The following is an 8,549-nucleotide window of genomic DNA, read 5'->3' on the forward strand; positions in this document are numbered from 1 at the left end:
CACACACATATATATGCACACAATATATCACGGAAGTGAGTACACCCCTCACATTTTTGTAAATATATATTTTCATGGGACAACACTGAAGATATGACACTTTGATACACTGTAAAGTAGTGACTGTATAACAGCTTGTATAACAGTGTACATTTGGTGTGCCTTCTAAATAACTCAACACACAGCCATTAATGTCTAAACCGCTGGTAACAAAAGTGAGTACACCCCTAAGTGAAATGGCCAAATTGTGCCCAAAGTATCAATATTTTGAGTGGCCACCATTATTATCAAACACTGCCTTAACTCTCTTGTGGCATTTGCATTTGGAAGCTGTTGCTGTGAACCCACAACATATGGTAACAGAAGCTCTCAATGGAAGTGAAACAGACCATCATTAGACTGAAAAAAGAAGAAATCCATCAGAGAGATAGCAGAATTGTTAGCAGTGGTCAAATCAACAGTTTGGTACAGTCTGCAAAAAAAAAGTTCACTGCTGAGCTTGGGAATTCCAAAAGGCTTGGACGTCCATGGAAAACAACAGTGGTGGATGATCGCAGAATCCTTTCCATTGTGAAGAAAAACCTCTTCACAACATCCACCCAAGTGAAGAACACTCTCCAGGAAGTAGGTGTTTCACTATGTTAGTCTACCATAAAGAGAAGACTACATGAGACCAAATACAGAGGGTTCATCTCAAAGTGCAAACCATTAATCAGTCTTAAAAATAGAAAGGCCAAAATAGAATGTTCCAAAAAAAAAAAAAAAATCTAAAGAAGCCAGCCCAGCTCTGGAAAAGTATTTTTGGACAGAAGAAACAGATCAATCTCTACCAGAGTGATGGGACAGAAGAAAGTATGGAGAAGGCTTTGAAAGGCTTATGGTCCAAAACACAGCACATCCTCTGTAAAACATGGTGGAGGCAGTGTGATGACATGGGCATGCATAGCTTCCAATGGTACTGGGTCACTAGTGTTATTGATGATGTGACTGAAGACAGAAGCAGCTGGATGAATTTTGAAGTGTGCAGGGCGATACTTTCTGCTCAGATTCAACCAAATGCAGCAAGGTTGATTGGATGGTGCTTCACAGTACAGATGGACAATGACCCAAAACATACGAAAGCAACCCAGGAGATTTTAAGGCAAAGAAATGGAATATTCTGAAATGGCTGAGTCAGTTGTCAGATCTCATCCCCATGGAGCATGCATTTCCCATACTTAAGACAATTCTTAATACAGAAAGACCCACAAACAAGCAACAACTGAAATCATCTGCAGTAAAGGCCTGGCAAAGCATCACAATGGAGGAAACCCAGCGTTTTGTGACTATGATGGCTTCCAGACTTCAGGCAGTCATTGCCTGCAAAGCATTCTCTACAAAGTATTAAAAATGAGCATTTCATTTATGATTAAGTTAATTTGTCCAATTACTTTTGAGCCCCTGAAGTGAGGAGGCTTTGTAGAAAAATGGTTGCAATTCCTAAACGCTTCACAGGATATATTTGTTCAACCCCTTTAATTAAACCTGAAAGTCTACACTTCAATTGCATCTCAGTTGTTTCATTTTAGATAAAAGATAGTGGCATACAGAGGCCAAATTATGAAGATTCATTCACTGTCCAAATATCTCTGGATCTATATATATATATATATATATATATATATATATATATACTATATATACTATATGTATACATATTACATATATGTAGTTCAATGTTTACAATTATACTAGTTTCATAGTTAAAATTATTTATTTGATCTGACAACAGAAAATGTAATTCTATCTTTTTGCCTATTTTTTTTAAAAAAGGTTAACAGGGAACATTTATTCTTTCAGGAGATTTGACCTGTCGTGCCCATCACTTAAAAAAAACTTACATCAAGCGGGACTTAGAAACACTTAAACAGAAATGTAAAAAACATTTTATGTCTTTATTAATCATGGCTTGTTGTTATTTTAATAAGTCAAAATACTTTTTTCTTCCACAGTTTTACATGGATGTTGCATTTTTTAAACTATTTTTTCAAAAATCACAATGGAAAAAATATTTCCAGGACAACTGATAGTTTACAGTCACCATTGAAGTTACTGCAGAAAAATGACACATGGATTCCGCACCTAGTGCATGTTGAAGTGAAAGCAAAATTGCATCAGTAAATAATGTAAACTGTGATTTTGAAAATATATGGACCATCTTGTTATGATATGTCACAGTGGACCTTGCGATTAGCTAATTGGTAAGCCACTATTGTAATTTTTGTGACCCTTTTTTCTCTTTTTAATGATGGTGATATTCTACTGGGAGTATTTTAGGAACATTTGCTACCTGTATTAGGGGTAAGCTGTTCTAATATGTGGACACACATTACCAATCTCATTGTAGCCCACTTTGGTATGTATAAAGAGTGGGTATGATATTCCCAGTTATGATGACACGTATCTGGGGGAACAATTACTAACACACTTTGCATTACTCTATATTTCACAAATTTAGAATATTAGAAACCCCTTGTATGTGTCACTATACTGGTGTCTATCTGGTGGAACGCATTTTACGCACTTTGAATTATTATTAAACTGTAACACTATAATATCATTAATTTTGTTTACCTATTGCTTGGTATAATTTGGTTCTTTTGTACTGTGCTACCAAATGATATATACTGTAGATCTCGCAATCTTTGACTAGATTCATTACCCAGTGCTTATCCTTGAGGTAATCTTGCTTTTTATCTATGTATATTATTTCAGGTTCTAGAAATATCTAAATAAAAAGTGATTTTATTATTAGTGGCATGTTATTTTGTACCGGTCTTTTATCCCTATGACCAAGGTTTGTGGGATTGTGTTTATTGTTAATTTTGTAATGGCAGTTATTATTATTATTATTATTTACTATAATAGCGCCATTTATTCCATGGCACTTTACATGTGAAAAAGGGGGTATGCATAGCAAAATCACAATAATCTTAACAAAACGTGATGGCGACTGGTACAGGAGAAGGAGGAGGAGGACCCTGCCCGCGAGGGCTCACAATCTACAAGTTATGTGGAGGTTCCTTCTTTTTCCAAGTTGAGGATTATGGTGAAGTTTTATACATAGAAACATATAGTCAAATAACAGTTTTACAATATAGGGCGTAAAAATGAAGTTGCAGATCCTGATGCAAGTTTTTCTATTTAGTGGTGGTTCTGGGTAAACAGCAATACTTCAGAGAATAAAAGAGAAGCATCCAACATTGCCTCTTTGTGGCAGTGCAGCCACTCAATTTAAATCAAACTTGTGTCAGCAAAAATGGAAGGTGGAGAGATGATATGGATGGGACAGGTAGGACATGAGGACCTACAATCTTGTAGAGTTAAAGGGGTTGTCCACTACTTGACAACCCTTGATTAGCGGCCCCAGTGTGCTGCATACATTTTAAAAAAAAAGTATATTTATCTGCCTCAAGGACTGGCGCCATTCCTCCGCTTTAAGCCCTGTGTAACCCACCATAAACAATGTCACATTAGCGTGGAAGAATGAGAGAGTCATGAAAAAAGGCTAATAACTGTGAGTTCATAATTGAGGTGATTTTAGGTTCAAGGTAATTGCCACCTAAAAAGCAGTTGTTCATTGGTCAGATTCAAATTCCAATTTGGGGCAATAACTGAATAACTGATTTTATCTTCTGAGTTACAACAGAAAACTTTTTAACAACCTAATTGTGTTTTAAAGGAATCCTGTCACCTGATCGATGCTGTCCAAACCTAGGGAAGAAGGAATCAGATCCTGGCTGCACAATTGCAGCCAGGTATATATTTCTATGAAACGCTCCAGTGTTAGTTTGGTTCTGCCATCTCCGCCTCTTCCCAGCGCTGATAGAGGTGATTGACACATCTCCTTTTCTCTTGCTGTGGATCTTCAAAATACATTTTCCCTGTAACTTTGGAGCGTTTCAGAGAAATAAATACCTGGCTGCAATTGTGCAGCCAGGATCTGATTCATGTTGCAAACTGCTTGAATCAGGTGATGATAGGTTGCCTTTAAAGAGGTTGTCCAGGCTTATCACGAAAGTCTCTAGGCACTCTGTGACTGCAGACATGTGAATTCTCACATTACACACAGCATGCACTGTGAGGACTCTCCGGTGCCAGCGACGAGACCGAGCGATCATGTGACCACAAGTATGTGATATGCATACTCATGGCCACATTCCGACTAGTCATATGCAAAGTTGCTCAATTTACTTGTATTGATGTCTAGTTGAAATGTGGCCAGAAGTATGCATATCGTATACTTGCAGTCACATGACCACTCGGTCTCATCGCCAGCCCTGGAGAATCCTCACAACACACACTGTGCCTGTTGTGAGGATTCACATGTCTGCAGTCACATAGGGTGACTGCAGACCTTTGTGAAAAACCTGGACAACCCCTTTAATTTCTTGTCTTGTTAATTTCTTCTTAATTTTTGTAGAACAAGGGTGGAGAATCTTTTTTCTGCCAAGGGCCATTTGAATATTTATACCATCCTTCGGGGGCCGTACAAATTGCGATCTAACTCCTCCCACAAAGTACATCCTGACGCTGGCACTGATGTCAGGACATAAACTTTCACTATATGCACCTCCGCATTCAGTAATCAACACTGCGTGCACGTGCACGCAGAGCAAGAAGAAATTAATGGGAAGGTGGCCATCAAAATACAGCTGCCGGCCCGGATAAAAGGTCGTTGAGGGCCGTAAATGGCCCGCGGGCCTGAGGTTCCCTACCCCTGCTGTAGAAGGAGGAGAAAAGTCCCAATGGTGTCATTGCAAGGATTAAAAATATAATGTGGTATGTAATAATAATTCAATATATGTATAATATATAAATCTGCAGTCTCTAATATTGGTCATGTATAATGGGTTCTGTAGAAAGTACAGAAATGTCACATTAAAGCGGTGGTTTTAAATCTAAGCTTTCATGGCCACAGATTCTCATCCTGCTATACTACAGAGTTCAGATTCAGAGCGCAGGCAGAGAATTATTGATCTCTAGATCTAATTATTGGTTTTATGTTAGTCACTGAGTGAAAGGAAAGAAAATGAACAGGGATGGGTTTGTGTGCAACATTTCCCAAACCAAGGTTTCCTGCACATCTTTAGTATTGTTATATGGTGAAAAATGGCACAGTACACATTCTCTAACCAGACATAAAGATTCTGAGCCCTGGGTTATTCAGGGCCTTCTGTTTGGGAACCCTGACAAAAGATGTTAGAAATAATCAATTTTATAAGTGATTGGAGTAGGGGAATATAAATGTATCACCCACAGAACTCTAGGAAAGTGATATGTGCCCATCATAAAGTATGGAAATTCCATTGATTTAGTAACCTCTGAATTAAGAGCACATTAAATCAATGCAAAAAGTCACCAGCCATGTACAAAGGGTACTTTTAGTCACGCAAACAATGCAGACCAATGTCAATCTAAATTGCTGCGTATAAATGGCCAATTGCCAGAAAACTGGTCTGATGTGTGTAAAAAATTGATTGTAGCATGTATACAGCATCTGTATGCCTGTAAACTCAGCCTAATGGAGCAGGGATAATGTTTGCCAGAATAAGCACATAAAACGTTAATGCTAAATCATTAGATATCTCCCTTCATTATTTGTGATTTTTTTTACTACATCCCTAATTCATCTAAGGTTGGTTTCACATATTGGACATAGACAAATGTACGGAGCATGGTCCGAGAATAGTTAAGAACTCCCCTTTATTTTAAGGGATATTCTCATCTCCAAGATCCTAACCCAATATGTAGTAGGTGTAATAATAATAATATTAGCAAATATCTCCAATTAGAAATGTAGTATAGTTCTGATTCGCTATGTCGCTTACACCATGTGCTGGGCATTGTAGTAGCTTACGTATCTATAGTTATGACCTCTCATATAGTGACATTTAGTTAGTTGTTATTACACCTACTACATATTAGGAGATGGGAATACACCTTTAATACTTTAAATACCCTACTTCATGTCTCACAGTCTTGCAATAAATCATGGAATAAATGATACAATTCTGTCTGTGTACAGCCTCCACAAGTGAAGGCTCACTGTATATATAGTGCTTGGACAAAATTATTGGAACACCTACACCTATAATAATAATAATGATAATCTTTATTTTTATATAGCGCCAACATATTCCACAGCGCTTTACGTGCATTATCATGGCTGTCCCCATTGGGGCTCACAATTTACATTCCCTATCAGTATGTCTTTGGAGTGTGGGAGGAAACCGGAGAACCCGGAGGAAACCCACGCAAACACCTAGAGGTGTATAAATCATGCTACGCCCATAGGCATTAATCTGAAGTTGTTTTCCACCCTTTTCAGCTATAACAGCTCAGACTTTTTTCGGGGAGACTACAAAATTTTGTATTGTGCCTGTGGGAATTCAGACAGTGATGATGGATGAGATGGCCTGGCTCGCAATCTCCGTTCTAGTTCACCTCAAAAGTTCTGGATGGAGTTGAGGTCAGGGATCTGTGTGAGACAGTCTAGTTCTTCCCCACCAAATTCACACATCCTTGCCTTTATGGGCCTTGCGTTGTGCACTGGGTCATAGTCATGCTGGAATACAAAAGGGACATTTCCAAACTGTTCCCATAAAGTTGGAAGTATACAATTTTTAAAATATTTAGGCATGTTAAAGTATTAAAGGGGATGTCCACTACTAGGACAACCTCTTCTCATTACCCATTTTTGGCCCCGATAAAATAAAAACACTTATACTCACCTCCTGTGTCAGCGCTGTTCCAGCGGTGTCAGCACTCGTGGGCTCTCATGCGGTTGTTGATACATGAGCCCTGCGCCCAATCATTACTGGCGTCACTGTCCCCGCCTTCAGATGTATACGTAATCAAGAGGAAGTCAGGGCTGCAGCTGGCAGCTCACTTTCTCTTGATTACGAATACGTGTGAAGGTGGGAACAGTGACGCCAGTAGTGATTGGGCGCCGGGCTCACGTATCATAACAACTGTACGTGAGCCCTGGGACCTTGAGTGCCGATACCGCTGGAACACAGGAGGTGAGTGTTGGTGTTTTTATTTTATCAGGGCCAAACATAGGGAATTAGAAGGGGTTGTCCTAGTAGTGGACAACTCCTTTAAGATTTCCCTTCACTGAAACTAAAGGGTCTAGAACAACTCTTGAAAAACAACTCCATAGTATTGTCCCTCATCCACAAAACTTTACAGTTGACACAATTCAGTCACATAGGTAATGTTCCCCTGGCATTCACCATACACAGACTTGTCCATCAGACTGCCAGATATAGGAGCAGGCTTTGTTACCTGCATGCCGCAGCTCGGCTATGGAATCCCATGCCATAAGGATCCAAGCATATTGATTTTGTGCTGATGTTAAGGTCAGAGGAGGTTAGGAACTCTGTGACTATTGATTTAGTATAGCGTTAGACACTTTTATGCACCTCAGCACTTGGGGCCTTCCTTTGTAACTTTAAATGGCTTTGTGAATAAGTCATTGTGGTTTCTAAATGTTTCAACCTGTCTAGAATACCATTCACAGTTAATCATGGACTATTTAAAGACTTGCCCACACTCAGGCAACAGCTTCTCAAACCTCAAGTTTTCCCCTTGTAAAATAAAAACAGCCAGCGCTGATAGGCCGCAGGGATTGCGTGACATAATAATGTCACACGATCCCAGGGAGAGCCAGTGCTGATATAGCTGGAATGGCATCAGCATTGAAGGTGAATATAAGTGATATTATTATGTTATTACATGAGGATTGAGAAGGGGTTGTCTGAGTAGTGGACAACACCCTTTAAAAGGGAAGAACTTTCTTAAACTGACTTCTTACATCGGTGACTTCATATGACAGTACCACTGTTGAATTCAATGAGCTCCATAGAATGACCCCTTCACAAATGTTTCTTGATTCCGACTGCATGACCTGGGGGTGTATTTTATACATCTGTGGCCATGAGACCGACAAAAATACAGAATTCAGTAATTAATAGATGTGTCCCAATACTTTTGTCCATGTAGTATATATTTATATATTTCTCAATGTCAATAATAGGTCAATAATATATATTTTTTTAAATTGCTTACTAACTAGAACAATCCTATACATTAACAATAACAAAATATCCCTAACAACATTTCCCTACTATACTCAGCATACTATATAAAATTACCAATACATAAACTTGTAATTAAGAACACTAAACCTGATAATAATAATAATAATTTTATTTCTATAGCACCAACATATTCCGCAGCACTTTACAAATCAGAGGGGACATGTACAGACAATACACAGCAATACACAATTCAACAATTACCAAGAGGAGTGGGGGGTCCTGCTTGCAACCGTACAATCGAAATGGTACCTAACTTTGCTAACACAATTTTACTTAAAATACACATGCTAAATAATCTAATATTACTTAACAGGAACCTGTTAGAAGGAATTTCTACTCTAAACTAATGATATGGCTGTACAAATGTTGCTACCCAGATTAAATTGGTATCATTCTACACTGTGT

Source organism: Phyllobates terribilis, unplaced genomic scaffold (genome assembly GCF_046119375.1).
Source record: "Phyllobates terribilis strain yellow unplaced genomic scaffold, ASM4611937v1 Scaffold_3__8_contigs__length_932513732, whole genome shotgun sequence".
Taxonomy (NCBI): domain Eukaryota; kingdom Metazoa; phylum Chordata; class Amphibia; order Anura; family Dendrobatidae; genus Phyllobates; species Phyllobates terribilis.